Raw genomic sequence first — 19,651 nt, 5'->3', positions numbered from 1 at the left:
CAACAGAAATAAACAAAGATCAGGAATGGATGGACAGAAAGAAGAAAATAAAACAAAATCAAGAAAAGGAAAAACCAATGCAAAGTTGCAAACACATGAAAACAGTGAAAACATAAAAAAGAAACAAAGAAAATGAAGAAAACCAAATAATAAATAAATAAACCGAAAGAAACGAAGAAATTAAAAAAATTAAAACCAAAAAAAATAAACCAGAACATTCATAAGAAAAATAAAGAACACCAACGAAAACAACAAAGAAAACGAAGAAGCCAACGAAAACCAAAAAAAGAAACAAAGGAAACCAAATAAAAATAAAAATAAAAAACCCTGAAGAAAACTACTACAAAAGAAACAAAGAACCCCAATGAAAACCATGAAAGAAACAAATAAAACTGAAGAGAAAACAAGTGAAAACCAAGAAACAAAAGAAAGCGAAGAAAAAGGTAGAACCCTAGCGAAAACAAATAAAGAAACGAAACAACCTGAGAAAACAAACAAAAACTAGTGAAAATACAAAATAAAAAAAATGAAGAAAACCAGTAGAAATGTATCTCTCCACGAGAAGCAAATTTGTGCCTCTCGCGCAAAAAAAAGTATTTTTCCCTTATCGAGAGGCACAGCTGTGACCCTCACGGAAGCAAACTTGTACCTCCACCAGAAGCAAACCTGTACAAACAGTTGTGCCTCGCGCTAAAAAGGGGTTTCTTAATTTTTCTTGTCCAAATTCTAGGGAAAACCGGGAAAAAAACTAAAAGACAAAAAAAAAGCAAAATATAATAAAAAACAAAATCCCGAGAAAGCGTCCAGCACGCAACACGTGGCGGCGGCTGAACGTGCTCTCAGCCTATCAAAAGTGACCCTTGTGGGGCTCCCGCAAGGGGTATTTGTTGGTCAGTTGCTCCCTCTCAAATAAGGTTTGCCATTTCTGGAAACTACTCATAAAGTGCGTAATGACAGGCTTCACCTGATGTACGGTGTTTTTCTTGCTGGGCTGGCACAATAGGCGATGAGTATTTTTTTATTTGTATGTTTCCTTTCCTTTTCCTTTTTTTGTATGTTTCATATCTTTTTTTAATCCTCTTTTCCATTTTTCTTTTGTTTATGTTTTATGTTTTAAATCCTCCTTCTCTTTTTTAGAAAATACGTGAATACTTTTTCAGAATGACATGGACATATATTCTAACATTTATGAACAACTATTTCTGAAATATATACCATTGTTCAAGTACATGAACTGTTTTATTTTTAGATGCATAACATTGTTTAATGTGAACTGACATCATTTTACACATACACTTTTTCGGTATTATTAAGTTCATTTTTTATTTTTAAGAAAGAAACAATATGGAATAAAAATGGAATAATATGAATTAATTGGTCACACCACTAGCCGGTGAATTACAGGTAGAGAGAGAGAGAGAGAGAGAGAGGTAGAGAGAGAGAGAGAGAGAGAGAGAGAGAGAGAGAGAGAGAGAGAGAGAGAGAGAGAGAGAGAGAGAGATCAGTGGATCCTTAGCTTCCTTCAGGATAATTCAGAAGCCCTTGCCATTATCGGCAAAATCACTGTCGCGGAGCGGCAGGAGGGGAGCCTCCTGCAGTTACGTCCGAGTCATTTTCTTTCTCTGAACTCTGAACATGTCAACAACACGAGGACACCCAACCGACGTCGACGATGATGAACACTTACAATCCGGTTCCCCTTAGTCTACTTGGCGCATGCTGGGAGAGCCGCTTCCTCGCTGTTGGCCGAAGTTTTGCATCAGGCTGTAGCCTGTAGGTACACGTCCAAAGCCACCAAAGCTGCTCGCAGACAGGCACAGAGCAAAATTAACAGCCGGATCTCTCACGCTCAGCGTCATAGTACAGGCAACGACAGAGACAAGCATGCTCCAAACCAGTCAGCCAGATGCATTCGTTGGTTTTGGTTATCTGCCATTCACCAAACAAACAATGACAAGTACAGTACCTTGAAAATCCGTCTTCCATTCTAGTTTTGCATCTCGATGTTTCCACTTGAATCGACGAGAAGAGCAAAAGGGCACAAGCTGAATAAACACCCAAACATTTCCAAGAGCTGCTGCCCACCAAACTAGTCATTCATCACTTTCTCTCACAATTTGCACCCTCCCCTCCCCAGCATGTTCAGAATTCTTCAGACTGGTAGCAGAAGCAAAATAGGGCAGCACCAACACGGATATGATAGATCAGCCATGATAAATTAACTTAGTGCCATAAACTGTACAGGCTTTTCCAAACCGTCCTCATATATAGATCATACAAGCCAAGCTACGATAATTAAATTACAACACTCATTCTTGCCTTCTGCCAGGCACATTTATTCAGACGTACCTCCAGAAGATACTAGTTAAATGTCTCGATGATGTTCAACAGATAAATCTGTACACATAGTGACAATGCCTGTAGATCCCAAACAGCCGGCTCTCTAGCTATGAAAATAAACCAAAGCAGGGAATGAGCAACCAGAAAGAGCAGCTAGCATGCCCCCAAGGTCTGAAGCAGCAGGCTTTCTAGACCAACGAAGGTTCCATCATTCAACAAATGGTCTGAAGCAGCAGGCACACTGTATCAAGTATGGAAATGGATCTCAAATACTGCAATACATTACATATCTCACTACAAGATTGAATGACAAAAGAGACCTCTAGTCACATGGTAAGTAAGAGCACACAAGAGATAAAGATTACAGTCCGTATACAAATCAAAAGTGCGGCAGATTTCGGGAGAGGGTAGCAAAACAGGACAACACTTAAGTGATGGAATAACATGCAAATTAGACTACGTTCCGGGTAATGTTCATTCAATGGATAATAATAGCATGAAGAAGAAGATAACCAACAACACGATTACAAAAACCATCATCAGTGACAGTGCACCAGAGGGCGGGCAATACGTGAAGCAATCAGCAAAGCAGGGGATCAACAACGTCCTGTGAAGCAGAAGACAGTTTGGGCTGTAGGATGAGCCAGCCTGAAGCACTCCACCTCGTAACAGGTTGCTGGAGGGCCTGCTATTAAGGAAAGTTTGTAATAAATTGAATATTTCAAAGATTATTTTTTTCTTAATGAAGTGCATATATATTACGAAAGACTATATCTCTGACAAAGCAAAGATGGCCAATGGGAGCTAATTTACCTTTCTGTTTATTTGTAGCTGGGAATCTAGATCATACTCTAAATTCCTTCCAGCGGATATGCGCGACCTTTGGCCAACTTTCTCCATCAGGTGCTCGGCAGCTCTCCTTCAACAGCTCAGAACAACCCCAAACACATATGTGCTGAAGGGAGGATGGCAGTTCTGGTAAAGATGATACGTTGGGGCAGTCATAGATGTCGAGACTCTTCAGATTGGAGAAACACTTCATATTTGTTGGCAGGGAAGTCATTTGACAATCACAGAATCTCAGGGCCTTGACAGATGTGAAATTTGCGGATTCTTCAAATGAAACAAATGGTTCCTTGCATTTTTCAAGAGAGAGAAATGTTGGAACTGTAATACCTTCTGCCGAGAGCATGTTGTTGAGTATTGCAGGGCTGCTAACATAGAGTGAGTGCTGGACTTGAAACTGGGAGATACACTCGGCGTTGAGGTTTGGAACATCAATCAAATGTGCATGGTGAAGTTGCAGGGAAGACAATCCTTCGAGCATACATAAATCTGGCAAGTGATACAGTGAGAGTGATTCAACAGAGGTGAGACTACCAACAGACAAACATGCGGTGCTTCTGCACTCACTTATAAGAATATCGTTCATCTTTGGCCACTCGGTGCAGAGGAATTCAGATCCAAGCACACACTTAAATATACAGATCTTCTCAATGGATAATGGCAAACATTCTGCTCCACGTTCCAACTCTAAAGAAGGGCAGGAACTCAGTCTAACTTCTGAAAGAGAGGTGGCAGCACGTAAACCCCCTAATGACTTGAGACACCAGCAACTTGTGATGAACAAGAAGTCAAGTTTTGTCAAATGTTGGAGGACCTCTTCTGAAGGAAGGGCAGTTAAAGTCATAATGTCATCTAAGAACAATCTTTTCAGTGAAGACAGGACATCAAGGCAAACTGCTAAAGCTCCATCTGAAATACAACATGAAGAGAGAGAGAGTTCACAAAGTCCTGATGGTGGAACCAGTGGCAGCCCAATGCTCCTTCCATACATGAGCCTGATCCTCTGCTCGTGACAGCATATCCATGCCTTGATGATATCCCCTTTTACAAATACTTCATCTTTCTCTCTTTCTAGAGCACTTTCAAGGTTTTGAACATGTGATATATCAGCATGCATCAATATCATCAGCTGCTTCAGAAATGAATGTTCCGATGAGAGTATTCTCCTAATATCTGATCCTGAATCCACCTCTCAGATTAAACCAAGCTGTGATGCCAAGTGGTCTGTCCTTGAGATATTCTCTCTCTGCTCTTGATGTTCTGGCTCATTGTTCGAAATAAATATAAGCAGTGGGCAATTGGATATACTTAATACTTTAAGGCCTAGTGGAAGACAAGGTAATGTATTCAGGTTTAGCATATTGATGATGCCTAATGAAGAGCAATTCCGGAAAACCACAGTATTGGAAGGTAGGCTTTGCAACGCGCTGCAATCAACAAAGCTCAAAGATTCCAAATTCTCAAAATAAGAACCATCAAGAAACCAGCTTGGATATTTTGAAGATTTGTAACCGTGAATTGTAAGGCCCATAAGTTGAGGCGGTGGCATCAGGCCTTCTAGAATTTCCAAATGTAAACTATCCTCTGCATTCGTGTTATTCTTGCAACTCCAAACAAGTTGCAAGCTGCGAAGATGACTTTTCTGACACAGCTTCGATTCTAAGGCTTGATCCTTCCCAGTGACATTCTCAAGATTTGTGACACTTAAACTTCCACGAATCTCGTTCATGTCCCTCAGCTGCTGCAACTCATATCCCTTTTTCTTTTGCACAGAAAATTCCTGCAATTCTTGAAGCAAAGTCAGCTTACCAATGTAAGGAATTTGAGGCAGTGTTTCTTTGTATGACGTGTCTATTCCATCAACATGCCGTTCAAGATGCCGCAACTTCCTTAAATTGCAGAGCTTCTCAGGGAAACTCTCAACTTTGTCATTTAACAGAAGTAACTGCAAGTGGTAAAGAGTACACAGTGATCTTGGCAAATCAGAAATCAGTGTTCTGATGATGTTCAAATACCGAAGGTGCTTCAACTCACCAACAGATTCTGGCAACTTACTGCTGCTGTAAGATGACAAACGTAGTACACGCAACTTCTTCAAATTCTGTAGTATCTCATTAAAAATGTCACTTACATCATCCATTAGGGGGTCTATGCAAATAATAGTGCGGATATGGTGTAGCTTGCAGATACTTAGCTTGTGTTGCTTCATACTATCAACACGAATAGATAGGTATCGAACAGTTGATGGTATTTCTATCACCTTATCATCTTCCAATCTGAAGTAGTTCCCTTTGGAGAGTGATTCCGCAAGATCATGAAGGAGATCATGCATAACATAGAAAGTGTCTTCCTCATAAACAGGTTGAAAGAATGAAGCGGAGATCATCTCATGGAAGCAATCCATCCCATTATCTTCCACTCTCTTGTTTTTGTTGCATGAATCAACAAGGCCTTCTGCCATCCAAAGGTAAACCAACTCCTCAACGCCATACTTGTGGCCTTTTGGAAACAAGCTGCAGTATAGGAAGCACCTCTGCAGACATGGATCTAACTTCTCATAACTCCACAAAAGAGCACTCATGGGCTCACTTAGTTTGTCAATCTTTATAGTTAGAGCATCCTTCCATGCAGTGACATCTGTTTTTCCTTTCAACTGGGAACCCACAACTTTTGCCGCTAAAGGAGATTGTCCAAGCCTTTTAGCAATCTTCTCTGCAAAATCTTCCAACTTTTCACACAGCAGCGAATTTCCAATTTCTGTTCCACAGAATGCATGGTGTTTGAAGAGTGCCAAGAACTGAGCATCTTCCATGTTTTCCAAAGGACACACTTCTTCACAGCAAAGAGCAGCTGGAAATGTATCCCGCCGAGAAGTCACCAAAACTTTGCTTCCCATCTGTTGGGAAACTAGAGGAGCTAACAGTTGGTCCCATTCCCTCCCACTGGCAGGTTCAAACCAAACATCATCCAACACAAGCAGGAATTTCCCTGATTCTTGCAGTATGTCCCTCAACTTGCGCTGCAGAGTATCAAGGTTATCAATGCGTGGACATTCCCCCTGGGAGGCAGACTCGATGATCTCCCGTGTATGACGGCGGACATCAAGTTTGCGTGAGATGCTTACCCACATTCTCACATCAAAATATTCTTTTACCCTCATGTCATTGTAAACATGTTGTGCCAAGGTGGATTTTCCCATGCCTCCAGCTCCAACAATGGCCAAACCCGAGTACATAGCTGTACTAGACTTGGTAATAGCAGTTGTCCTGATAAGTTGATCTATTATACGATCCCGGTCCTTGTCACGACCAATCACTTTCAGAGGCGGCAGTGATGTGGTCTCCGGAACAACAGCTGATGATATGATGGGGGCCTCTGCATTATAACCAGATGGTAAGCAGAGCAGTTCACAGAAGTCCTTGGCTTTCGCCAGGGTAGCCTTCAGTTCATTCAGCTGTTGAATTAGCTTTCTGTTCTCAGAGCTCAGAATGGACAGCATGCTTGATGCAGCACGCAGAGGCTTCATAAAAGTGCTTTTGATGGAGGAGGCATTGTCCGACAAGGAATCTTTCCCCTTTGCTTGGCGCTTAAGGAGGGTGTACTCATGCCCGTCAAGCAAGTCCTCGGCCAGATAGAATGCTTCTTTGAGTTCCTGAAGCCACTTGTCCAACTTGGGCCTGTGATTTCCCTTGTCTGCTGCTTCAATCAACAGCTCGAACTGCGGCAAGATTATGGTCTCCAGTTCATGGAGCTCACGCGCCATGTCCACTCCAAGATATGTTGAAGCATTAGTAAGGAGGTTCTTCAAGGCCGGTGATGCAGCCAATTTTAAGCTAACACTTAAGGCAGCGCTAGCTAACGCCACTTCCATTGGGTTGCAGGGTTTGTTTTTTTGGGTTGGAACGGTCTGAATAAATTGAAGATGGCACTGGAATTGTTTTTGGACAGTGATGGATGAAAAACCTGTTGGAGTAGCAAATCACGAGATAAATTAGTAAACTAGAATGGTGATAAGAAAAAAGAAACCTAGTTGCAGATCTGTAGATAATAGTAAAGACTGTGCATACTGTTCTGAGAATGAGCAATGACCTGAATAGATGATAGACCAGCAATGAAAGCACTTCTGGATCGGGGGTAGAATCAACCAGTGAATATAGCAATGGATGGACACCTGTTGAAGTGGGAAATCACTAGATAAATTAGCCGGTTGCAAGAACGAAGATAATAAACAGGACCCTACAGCGAAACTTGTGGAGGAAAAGATGCAAGAATAGTGGTGAGCTTACACAGATAGTGAGAAGAACTGTCGTAGGAGCCGGTACAGCGATGAGGCAAGGTTGCAGGAGAGGAAGATAGTAGGCAATAGCAGATCTGATCTAGTGTAGCTGAGCTGGACTTGCTAATAAACTAACCACTAACCAATGCGGACATAGTTCACTGATCGATGATTAAAGTACATAAAGTAGGCTAGATGCATATCACATGACGGGCTGTTCTGTACCAAAAGCTTCAGCAGCGGACAGATAACTCCATGCAATCAGATCCGTAGGGTAGAGGACTACTCTGCAAATACAACACCATTGTGTGGGTAAATACAAAAGGCCAATTTGTAACTCCTGAAGCATCACGAGTTAGAACCCCATTCTTCCCCGTTCTATCCTCATGGAATGATGTTAGCCCCCCAAAAAAAATCTCTCTCCATCACCATCCCTGGTCTCGCAGATCAGAATGCTATGACCAAGAAAAAAATAAGACCCCATTGATTCTCAACCTGCAGGGAAATCATGAAAAATATATAATTGTAAATAGGTTACATGATTTACTTCAAATTTTACATATTAAAAAAAGAAAGGGATTTTGCACAGCCTAATAACTTTCGAACTGCTATGGAAATGTACATGCAGAATTTGACGGGGTGCTTGCTTCCAGGCCTTCCACAATGAAAGTAGTAGCAAATTTCTAGCTAATGCACTAGTATATATCACTGAATATATAATATATGTAATTGATATAACAACCAGTTTTGAAAACCGCGTACATACCTAAGAAATAATCAATTAAATTTGCAGTTCCAACCAGCACAGGCGCAATCGAGCTATCCATACGCACTAAGAAAGATCTCTCGGTTCTTACGTCCTTTCAAGCCGCAATACCTTCACCTTTCCAAATCTGTTAGCTCTTTTCCATGGTCTCAAATGTAGCCACACAGTCCACAGTTGGTGACTGCAATAAGAACTGGAGAGGGCATCTGACGAACTAGTGTGTCAGTGTGTGGTTCTCATTTTTTTTCTACTCCTAGTCCTTCCTTGTCTGCCATTTTACTCTTGCTTGGGTTTGGTTGCCATCAACAAGCAGCCATTGTATCAACCTCATGTCTGACAATTCTGGACAATAACACTATCCTGTCATTCCCTGCTTGCCGACTGAATTATTGTCTGTCCTGCACAGCTAGGAATACGAAAAATGCTAAGCATGCTTCTGTAAGTCAAGTCCTCCATATATAATCAAGATATCAGAAATTCCTTCACAGCGAGAATATGATATGCCAGAAGAAAATTTGGGCACAATTAATTGGCGGGTATAAACTAAGAAGGGACAGAGTCCGTTTGAAGGAATCCATCAATCCGACTACACAACTAACGCAGGCAAGAACATGAACAGATCAACTAATTAACGGAGGTGAGAACGAATAAACTGCAAGGACAAGGCAGGTGAGAAGTAGATCTTATCTATCATGTGGGAGAGATGCCCAACGAGGCAATATTAGATCTGATCCAGCTATTTGGCCTTTTTTAAGTTTAGCTGACTGGACATGCTAATAAACTAACCAGTAACAGAGGTGGAAACAGCTGACTGATCGATAATTAAAGTACATAAAGTAGACTAGGAGCATCTTTTCACATTTTGAGACATCACACGGTAGAGTATTCTGTATGAAAAGCTGCACCAACGGACACATAAATCTATGCAGCTGTAGGATCCCCTTCTTCTTACCATGCATGCGTGTGGAAGTGGAGAACTATTCTCATGGTGGTGGTTTGGTGGACATGGTGCTTGCCCATCGAAAATCTTTTTTTCTCCCCATCACCATTGCTGGCCCTCGTGCTTTCCATGAACCACCCTCACAGATCTGAAAGCTATGTCCAAGAATCATTGATGTCCAACCTGCAGGGAAAAATCATGTCACATCCCTAGCTTCTGGTAATGCACTAGGCTAGACCTCTTGCTGCATCATGTTTAAATTCAAATGAAATTTGAATTGAGGAATTTTCAAAAGCCTCAGAAACCTTTAAAAATAACCAACAATTAAATCTTCTCAAATGTGTCCAAGAAAATGTTCCTGTTATCCTCTGGAAATATTGGCAAGAGGTAAAAATCCAAACCAATATTTTTGGTGTCTCAGAAACATTTAATTTGGGCATTTGAATTAAATCAATAATTATTTGAATTGGATTTATATCTACTATTAAATAAATATAGGTCCAATAATTCTGAAATATTTTGTGGAGCATTGTTTTAATTCTTTTAGCTCCTAAAAATATTGTCAGAAGCAAAATAAATTGAATTGGTTTCAAAACCAAATTCAAAACAAACCTGGAAAATAGAAAACTGAAATAATTAGAAAAAAAAATAAAAAGAACAGAGCCTACCTGGCCTCACCCGTGCAGCCACCAGCCGGCCCAGCTCCCCACCAGCGCGGCCCAGCCCACCTTTCCCCCTTGTCCTCTTCTTCCTCTGCCAGTAGGCAGAGGCGAGGCGTGGCGCGCGCCCGAAGAGCGCCGGCCACCTCCTGCTTCGCGCTGGAGGCCTCCCCCTTCGAGCCTATCCATGCGTGGAGACGCCACGCAGCCGCCCGGAGCCGTCCAGCCCTCCCTCTCTTCCCCTGGACCCCGTTCCCTCCTCTGCTTCCCTCCCGCGCACACCACCGAGCGGAGCTCGCCGCCATCGTCGCCGTACCCATGGCCACCGGCCACCCCTAGCCTCACCGACGCCCCAGGAAGCTCCGCGGGTCCTCCCTCTACCTCCTCAACGAGCCACGAGGCCCCGGACATGCCGCATCGCCGCCATCGACGTCGTCTTCTACCTCGGACCCGCCGGCCGTCTTCGTCAAATTCGTCGGCTCCGGTGCCTCCCCGAGCTCGCCGAGGCCACCACTGCACCCGCTGTGAGCTCCTATGCTGATTCCCCCTCTTCCCGTGCCCCACCTCCCTCTCTAGCTAGCCCCACCACTTTGCCCGAGAATCTCTCGCCGCCGGCCATGGCGTGGCCGTGGCCACAGCCACCCCAGCTCGTATCCGAGGCCACTGTCGTGCTCACCGTGATCTCAGGAGTCCGTAGCACGCCCCAGCTCCTCCTGCCGTGCTCCCTAACCCCGACCCCGAGATTGCCCGAACTCCGGCAGCCGCAAAGGAGCTCGCCGCCGGCAGCTCCGGCCACCCCAGCTGCTGTCACTTACCTCTTTAGATGCGCCTTCCTCCCAGGAACCCGTAGGAGCAAACCGCACGTCAAATGGTGCTCCGTAGCGAGCGCACGGTGCACCTCCGCTGTCGGCCGTGGTCGTCGCCGGCGACACTCCGGCGACTGCCGACGTGGCACGCCTAATTAGCACTAATGACGCCTAAACACCCCCCCACAGCCACTGACAGTGGGCCCCGTAGTGGGTCAAAGCCCGGGTCAACGCGGGATTAGCCCCTGTGTCACTGACGTGTGGACCCCACACGTCAGGTTTGACCCGAGCCGGCCCCTGTTGACTTGCTGACGTCATGCCAACGTCATGCTGACGCAGTAATGCTTTCTGGATTTAATTTAATTAGGAAAATTCAAAAAATGCCTAAAACTTCTAAAATTCATAGAAATTCAACCGTAGCTCCAAATTAAATAAATTATATATGAAAAATTATCAGAAAAATTCAAGGAATCCATCTGTACCATTTTCATGCATGTTAGAACAACTTATAGCTGCTGTTTAGCACAAATCAATTAACGGGCATTTAAATAATCACATATGGAGTTTGAATGTGAATCTTGTGTTCAAACCAACCCCATTTAACTTGTTGCTAGATGCATTAGCCCAAAACATATTCATTTTGCCATGTCATGATCATGCATCATATTGTGCATTGCATTGATTGTGTTCCCTTCTGTGTTGCCGGTATTTGTCCCCTCTCGATAGACGTGATACCGATGATGTGATCGTTGACACTGATGAAGACTCAATGTTATCTTCAGAAGTGCCAGGCAAGCAAAACCCCCTTGTTCATTCCGATACAATCCCACTCTCTCGCTCCTGCTCTCTTTTACTGCATTAGGACAACAACGACATATTTGATACTTGCTGCGGTAGCTGAACCCTTTATCCTTTGCATGACCTGTCATTGCCACAGTAAATAGATGAAACCCACTAGCATGAGTAGGAGTTGTTTGAGCCCTGTTGTGCCTACTCATTCATGCTTGTTTGTCATGCCTGCTACTGCTTAGAGTTGAGTCAGGTCTGATTCATCGGGGATGAATCAGAGGCGTGTGAACATGTCCTACTGTGTGTGAGCTAAGTGTGTGAACACGATTTGGTAAAGGTAGCGGTGAGAGGCCATGTAGGAGTACATGGTGGGTTGTCTCATTGCAGCCGTCCTCAGGAACTGAGTTCTGTGTTTGTGATCCATGATCAGTTACTACCACACATTGGGCTCCGGGCGCTCCAAGCCCTCTCGACTTATTAATCAACTTGATCTCTGTCCAGGAGTTGCAACTAGTTTCTGGTGTTTGTAGGCAGTGTTAGTAGTCTACCAAGTGGCACCCGGTACAGGTGGGCTTGGGACAGACTAGGCACAGTGGCCCGGTGTACCAAGTGGCACCCGGTTGGTGGGCTTGGGAACCTTGCACACATCGTTTGGGGCCGTAAGCGACACCCCGGCCGGATCTCCTTGCGGATGGAACCCGAATAGGCGATAAACCTGGACTAGAGACTTGTTCGGTTAGTCAGGTCGTGGCCGACTCCCTCGCCCGGCTTCCGCTTGAAGGTTGCCGAGGTACATGACATGTACAGGGCGGTAAGTGGCGAGAGCGTGTGTGAAGAAGTACACCCCTGCAGGGTTAACATCATCTATTCGAATAGCCGGATTCCTCGGATATGGAAACTTGGACCCCTTGCATAGTTCATAGACAAGTGAAAGTGGATACTCTAAAATACGCAAGATAAGCGTGAGTGCTATGGATGGCGTTCTCGTAGGGAGACGGGAGCGGATCCATAGTGGTGTATTGATATGGCGAATATGTGGACTCGTGTGCGCCACCTCAAAAGAGTTACTTGCAGTCGTAGTTCAGGTTAGCCACCGAGTCAAAGCTGGCTTGCTGCAGTTAAACTCCACCACCCCCCCCCTTGTTGATAATGATGCATGTGTAGATAGATCTGATGTAAGTCTTGCTGGGTACATTTGTACTCATGTTTGCCTATTTTATGTTTTTGCAGAGAGACTTCAGTCTCACTAGTAGTTCCGCTTGGACTTCGACGTTTAGCTTGATACCTCAGCTACGATCTTGTGCCCTCGGCAGGATCTGGTAGATAGTCAGGCTTCTCAGCCTTTTTCATTTATAGATGTCTGTACTCAGACATGATAGCTTCCGCTTGTGCCTTGACTTGTATGCTCTGATTGTTGGGTCATGAGACCCATGTTTGTAATGTCTCGCTCCTCGGAGCCTATTGAATAAACTACTTGAGTCGTAGAGTCATTTTGTGATGCCATGTTGTATTGCACATATCGAGCATATTGTGTGTATGTTATTGAAATGCTTGGTATGTGTGGGATCTGACTATCTAGTTGTTTATCTTTAGTAGCCTCTCTTACCGGGAAATGTCTCCTAGTGTTACCGCTGAGCCATGGTAGCTTGCTACTGCTCTGGAACACTTAGGCTGGCCGGCATGTGTCCTTCTTCGTTCCTGTGTCTGTCCCTTCGGGGAAATGTCACGCTTTGAGTACCGGAGTCCTGTTAGCCCGCTACAGCCCGGTTTACCGGAGTCCTGCTAGCCCAGTGCTACAGCCCGGACCCACTTGCTGATGACCGACACGTTCGAAGCTGGGTCATGAATGTCTGTCCCTGTAAGTCTGTGCCACTTTGGGTTTACGACTAGTCATGTCAGCCCGGGCTCCTTATCATATGGATGCTAGCGACACTATCATATACGTGAGCCAAAAGGCGCAAACGGTCCCGGGCAAAGGTAAGGCGACACCCGTGGGGATACCGTGCGTGAGGCCGCAAAGTGATATGAGGTGTTACCGGCTAGATCGATGTGACATCGAGTCGGGGTCCTGACAAATCATCACAAAATAGGATTGCAAATAGGTAACAGATTTCCTTCAATTGCATTCATACAGCCTAATTACTTTCGAATTACTTACAAGTGTACATGCAGAATCTGACAGAGTGTATTCTTCTAGGTCTTGCGCTGGTGTATATCACTAAATACTCATCACAGATATAACAACCATCGTTGAAAAGAATGTGCATGCCTTTCAACCAGCATACATCTCTTGATTCATACGTCAGACAGTGTTGGCGCCCTTCCATGGTTTCTAATGTAGCCACACAGTCCAAGTTGAAAATTCATATAAAATCCTGCAGCGGCAGGTTGATCGGGCAAACTTTTTGTAGACCGCTGTAATCGGAACCAGCAAAATGGGCAAGGCTATGGCTAGCACCATTCTGATCAGGCACGACTTTCAGAATGAGAAAATCCCTTTCACCTGACATTGTTAACAAACTAATGTCTCTTAACTCAATTTGCATACCGGGGCTGATCTAGTTGCATTAGTAGAAAACGGAGCTTTAGCGCCGGTTCGTAAGGGCCTTTAGTGCCGGTTCCATAACCGGCACTAAAGGGTGGTCACTAAAGCCCCCCCCCCCCTTTAGTGCCGGTTCGGCACGAACCGGCGCTAAAGTGCCACCACGTGGCGTGAGCTCGCGCCCCGGTATGGGGGACCTTTAGTACCGGTTGGTGTTACCAACCGGTACTAAAGGTTTTTTTTTGAAATTTTTTTTTTGAAAATTTTGAAAATTCGATTTTTAATTTTTCTGAATTATTTGATGATTTAGTCTCTAATCCCCTCTCTTAACTGCTCAAGTGTGGATCACTCATTCCAAATCATCTAACTTCCCTCCAAAAAAAAAAATTCCCAACCGGTCACCCATCCCTCTCACTACTCTAGCTCGAGCATGCTTAACTTTCGGGTTTTATTCTCCTTCGTTTCCGAGTCTGCACTTGTTGTTTTCCTAACAAAAGTAAGATGTTAATCCTATTAACCCTCAGGAGTTTAGTTTGAGCATGAAGTCACACATTTCACCGTTTGAGTTTGAAACTATTATTCTAAAAAACAGTAATTATTTAGTAACGCTAATATTTCTTGAATAAGTTTGACCATAGTTTGACCACAGTTTGACCATAGTTTGACCAGATTTGACCAAAATTCAAAAAATTGAAATAATTATTTAGTAACACTAATATTCTTGAATAATTATGTAGTAATATTAATACTTCTTGAATAAGTAGTTTGACCAGATTTAACCAATTTTTTTTTAAAAAACTGAAATTATTTGACCATATCTTTTTTCCTTTTGGAATTTGAGGATTCTAAATAATTCCAAATAGGCCGTAGGCTGTCTCCATCGGATGCGGATTTTCATGCTGAATTTTTTGATATATTATAGCCGTTTTACATTTTCCCTATACTTTTAGTGCCGGTTTGTGTCACAAACCGGTACTAGAGGTCAGACACCTTTAGTACCGGTTCGTGCCACAAACCGGTACTAAAGGTGATCGTGGGGCCCCGGCCTGACGCCAGCCTGCCACCACCCCTTTAGTACCGGTTCGTGCCACGAACCGGTACTAAAGGTTCAACACGAACCGGCACTAATGCAAATCCGTTCGAACCGGCACTAATGGTACCATTAGTACCGGGCCAAAATCAAACCGGCACTAATGTGCTTCACGTTTGACCCTTTTTCTACTAGTGTTGAGCAAAACCGATCATACAAATTGCTTCCGCGCAGTCTTATCCAAGACTGACAAGGAGACTCATTCATCGGACATCCAGATCTTCCTGGTCCTGTCAAAAATCTGTAGCCCCTTGAGATCATGTGCCTCCTCAGCATGGATATCATATCTGTAACCCCCCCACTATCTGAATTTCCTCCAAATCTTGTGCCTTAACCACCTCCTTGCTCCTTTCCTGATCAGGGATTTGCTTCAAATCAGCCGTTCTCGGAGCAGGGCATCGATCTCAAGTTCTCAACTGGCACAGGCACCGAGCCGATCCCCCATCTCAATTTGGGGCAGCCACTGACACCCCATGGAGACTCTTTACCTTGCCGGCCCAGATGAGCAGAACCAATCGGGAAGAGACGCCGCACCCTCAGCTGCAGGCATCGCGCCACCCCGGATCCCACCAACTGCACGGACGATTTGCAGCCACCAGCCGTGCCTCGATCCACACCGAAGCGCCATCCACCCACGGGCCAGGGAAAAGCGCCGTCGCTGGAAAGAGCTCCGGCCTACCTAACATGCCACCGCCCTGGAGTCGCCTGATACAGTGACACACAGTGTTCTGGCGGTCTGCAACTCTGACTTAGCGTTCTGCACACTCACTGCATCCCGACCACCACCATCGTCGATTCGGGGCGCAGATGAGAACAGCGCGTAGATGGCCTGGCGGCGCTGGCTGAGAACGCAGCCGGAGGTCGGTCGCGAGAGAGAGAGAGAGAGAGAGGAGTTGCCGCCGGTGCCGATTTGCGGCGGAGACGCCGGAGAATGGGAGAGTAACCGGTGCGGGAGTGGGCTAAGCCCTTGGTATTTTCAGAAGAAAAAAAAAACTCTCTTATGTCTCCAAAAAAATTCTCTCAATCTAAATAAAACATTCTCTTACCCATAAAAAATGATTTCCTTTGCCTCAAGAAAAAGTTTCACTACTTTCGAAAAAAAAGGCAATGCACATCTCTCTCCTCTCCTCTGTTTTTTTGAGATGTCCTCTCCTCTCTCTCTAACGTGCATTTTGTCAAGCACCTTGTGTGCATTCTTTTTTCACTGACATGATTGATACGACGTAGAATCAAAAAAGCGATTTCACACGCGTGGTGGTGTGGCTGAGCAGCAGCTCTAGAGCACATTGGTGTTGGGTCAGATCGTAGAGAAGGAGGAAAGAAAGGCAGTGATGATGGTCCAAATGGGTGCTCTATTTTTTCTTCAAACTAATGTCCTCAAAATATTTTCTTTTTTTCCATATTTTACAAAAAGGAAAACAAAAGAACAAACAAAAAATGGCTACTGATCCGGCCCAGTAGTAACAACGCCTGTCTTGGTTGTCTTGCTACAACCAAGACAAAGTTTGCGAGACCGAAGAACTGAGTCTCTTGTTACTTTGTTCAAATTTTTGGTAGGTTTTTTCTTCTTCTTCGTCGTCGTCTTAGGTTTTTTAATGTTTGTTTTCTAAAGAAAGTGCCACCTACAGATCAAAACTAAATAAGGAATAACCTGTTTTTATTTTCATATTTTAAATATATTTTACAAACTAATTTACATATTTTTTTAAAAATAATTCATCACACATTGGAAATATTTTCATTAAATGTAAAAAATCTTGCAAAAAAATTTTTCATACCTTTCATAAAAATGGTCATGTCATTTAAACAATATTCACACGTTAACAAATAGTTTCATGACATTAAAATCATAAAAACGTTATAATTTGTTTGTATATTTTGTAAATATTGTTTGTACCATTAAAAAACAGTTCATGACATTTTTAAAAATTCGCACATTTAAAAATATGGTCATGGCATTTTCAAAAATATTCATGCAATGTTGAAATTGGTTCTCGTAATTTTGACAAAATGTTCATAACATATAGAGAAATGTTCATGACATTTAAAAAGTGCACAACACTACAAGAAAACATTTGAATATCACAAACGTATCCCTATCTGAAAATCATGACGCCCTCACTCAGGTCGACTTTGGAAGTTTGTTATGATCTAAATTCATTTTTGGATGCCCTTATTGCATGCGATTTAGGTAAAAAAATAATATGTGATACCTTGTAAATTCTTCAATGTTTAAATTCACTCGCACTAACACTATCATTTTTTAATCATCCATAATAAATCTATTCCATATGGTTTTCGGTGAGTTACCTATTCCGATAGTAGTTGTAAGCTGAGCAGGCAGGATAAATTTGACACTGCAACTACTCTTCATTTCTCTCTTTTTACGTACACCTAAGCTTGTTTGTCTTGTATTCTAGAAACCTCTACCAAATAATTTGCTAGATTCCTAATTATATTTTAAAATAGCTAACTAAGTTCCATGTTAGGTAGATATTTAAGGATACTATGCACAAGCATACATGCGGATGCTTACATTTATGGTGGAATGTGTTGTAAAAACATCTAGAAGGACAAGTCAAACCGAATAAAGCACATTCTGTGGCATAATAATATTTTAGATAGTACAACAAAATATAGTTCTAATCATAAAAAAGAATGTAAATATGTGTATTTTACTAAATATGATGAGTCATCATTAAATCACTGCTTGAACTTAAAAATAGTATTAATTATGGGATAGTTTATTGAAGAATCTATCAACTAATACCAAATGACATATATTTCGTGACAAGATGTCTCTTTGTTAACTTTTAAGTGAAAATATTTAATATAAATATGTGAGAACGCTTATAGCTGATCTCGGGTTTGATGTGGTCCATCTGCCATCACAGACCCTCTCGACTGTTTCTCTGCATCCGGCATCTCCATCACAAAACATCTCATATCAAGCTGACACTCACTACGTATATATATCTTTGTTTATTTTCACTCTTATTACTATGTTACTCTATTAATGATTTTTATCCCAACAGAAGTGAAAAATTATGTACTTATTGTGAGAAATCTCAAGCATGAAAAGAAAATAACATATTTGGCGATGTGAAGTTAACTTTAAATTACTTCGTCATCTCCCTTTTGACCCATCTCGAATCTCGTTGAGGCATCATGGCTATGGAGAGACAATCTTATAAAAGCTAAAAGGCCGCACGTGTCCATCCAATCATCTGGTCTTTGATGGTCGCAGACATCTTTCTAGTTTCATGTTTGGACCATGGTCCCCCCCCCCTATATTTAATTCCCACTCTCTATGTTTAAAATTTCTCAAGTTTATACATCACAACCATTGTTATTTTCAACACTACACAACATCAATCATGGTATATATATCGCAATCCATTGAAAAATGACATCCCACTGATCTTATTTTACTCCATAGTCCAGAGGGTGATATATTTATAACACAATGACCATTTATATGTGAAGTATTTTCGCACAAATCGTGTTGCCGCATGCACCTTGTGTCATAAGAAAATTGATTAAAGATAGACACAACTGTTTCTTAACTTGCTCAAATTCAAGCCTTGGATTAAATAATCAGCAATACCCACAAAATTTATGAATGCACACAGAAGGAATTTCTAATATTTTCAATAAAAAAGTATTGGATTTAACTCACATATAAGAAATCTTCTATATTATGATATCTCCCTTTTCTAGTAGAATACATAGCATATTAGATTTCGTTAGGGAAAGCCTATGATTATTCTGTTAACATATCTATGTGACATAAAACTAATGTAATTGTAGTCGTATTCAATTGTATTTTTATGGTTTGATTTTGTATTAGAGAAGTTACATACTAATAGAGTAAATATTGGTAAAACTAATGAGATCCGATATCTAGTTTGTTTTGAAACGGAGGGAGCACCTACTTAAAGCACCTAATTAACAACCCTTTAGGGAAAAGGTAGTAAGGTGTAAAATCTAAAGAAACAGAAATAAAATTGTTGGCCTTATATTAGTCTTCCACGTGTGCATGTGTTAGTAGAAACAAGGACCATATTTTTCCTCTCCGCGCACACCCCACAAAATAATTTAAATTAGACATCTCATTTATATGGAATGAAATTAATATAGTAGGGTTAATTAGGACAAACAAAACCCAAGAAACTTGTACTATTGAGAATGAGAAAGTATAGGAATTAGGAGGGTTGCCGAAGCCTACTTTAAGACTCACTATTAGAATCGGCATTGCTAGCAACTCGAGGTAATCGTTATTGAGCAACTACACGTCATAAAACTTCATACATACTTGAAGCAGATGGTGTCTCCAATGTTTTAAATCTTAAGTAGACCTTAAGGTAGGATCCATTAATAATACAAAATACTCACAATGCTCAGGACTACCTTTGGACCATAAGGTGGAGCCCACAAGTGGGATATTTTTCATTTTCTCGCTACATCAACATTTTGGGATTGCAGTCCATGTAGAGGGAGGAGAGGAAAGAAGAAAGAAATATTGCTTTTATCTTTTTTTTTTGCAGGAAATACTACTTTTATCTTTATGGACTGGTCTTAGGCTTAAGGGCGACCT

At 42.4% G+C, this 19,651-nt stretch overlaps 1 pseudogene; it reads right to left on the bottom strand.

Annotated features, from left to right (window-relative positions):
• Positions 1–2,822: 2,822 nt before the first annotated feature.
• LOC123083568 (putative disease resistance RPP13-like protein 1) lies at positions 2,823–7,598 on the bottom strand (annotated as a pseudogene).
• Positions 7,599–19,651: the final 12,053 nt, after the last annotated feature.

Source organism: Triticum aestivum, chromosome 4A, assembly GCF_018294505.1.
Source record: "Triticum aestivum cultivar Chinese Spring chromosome 4A, IWGSC CS RefSeq v2.1, whole genome shotgun sequence".
NCBI classification, from domain to species: domain Eukaryota; kingdom Viridiplantae; phylum Streptophyta; class Magnoliopsida; order Poales; family Poaceae; genus Triticum; species Triticum aestivum.
The sequence above is the reverse complement of the archived record's forward strand: the minus strand, read 5'-3'. Positions and strand labels throughout refer to the sequence as shown.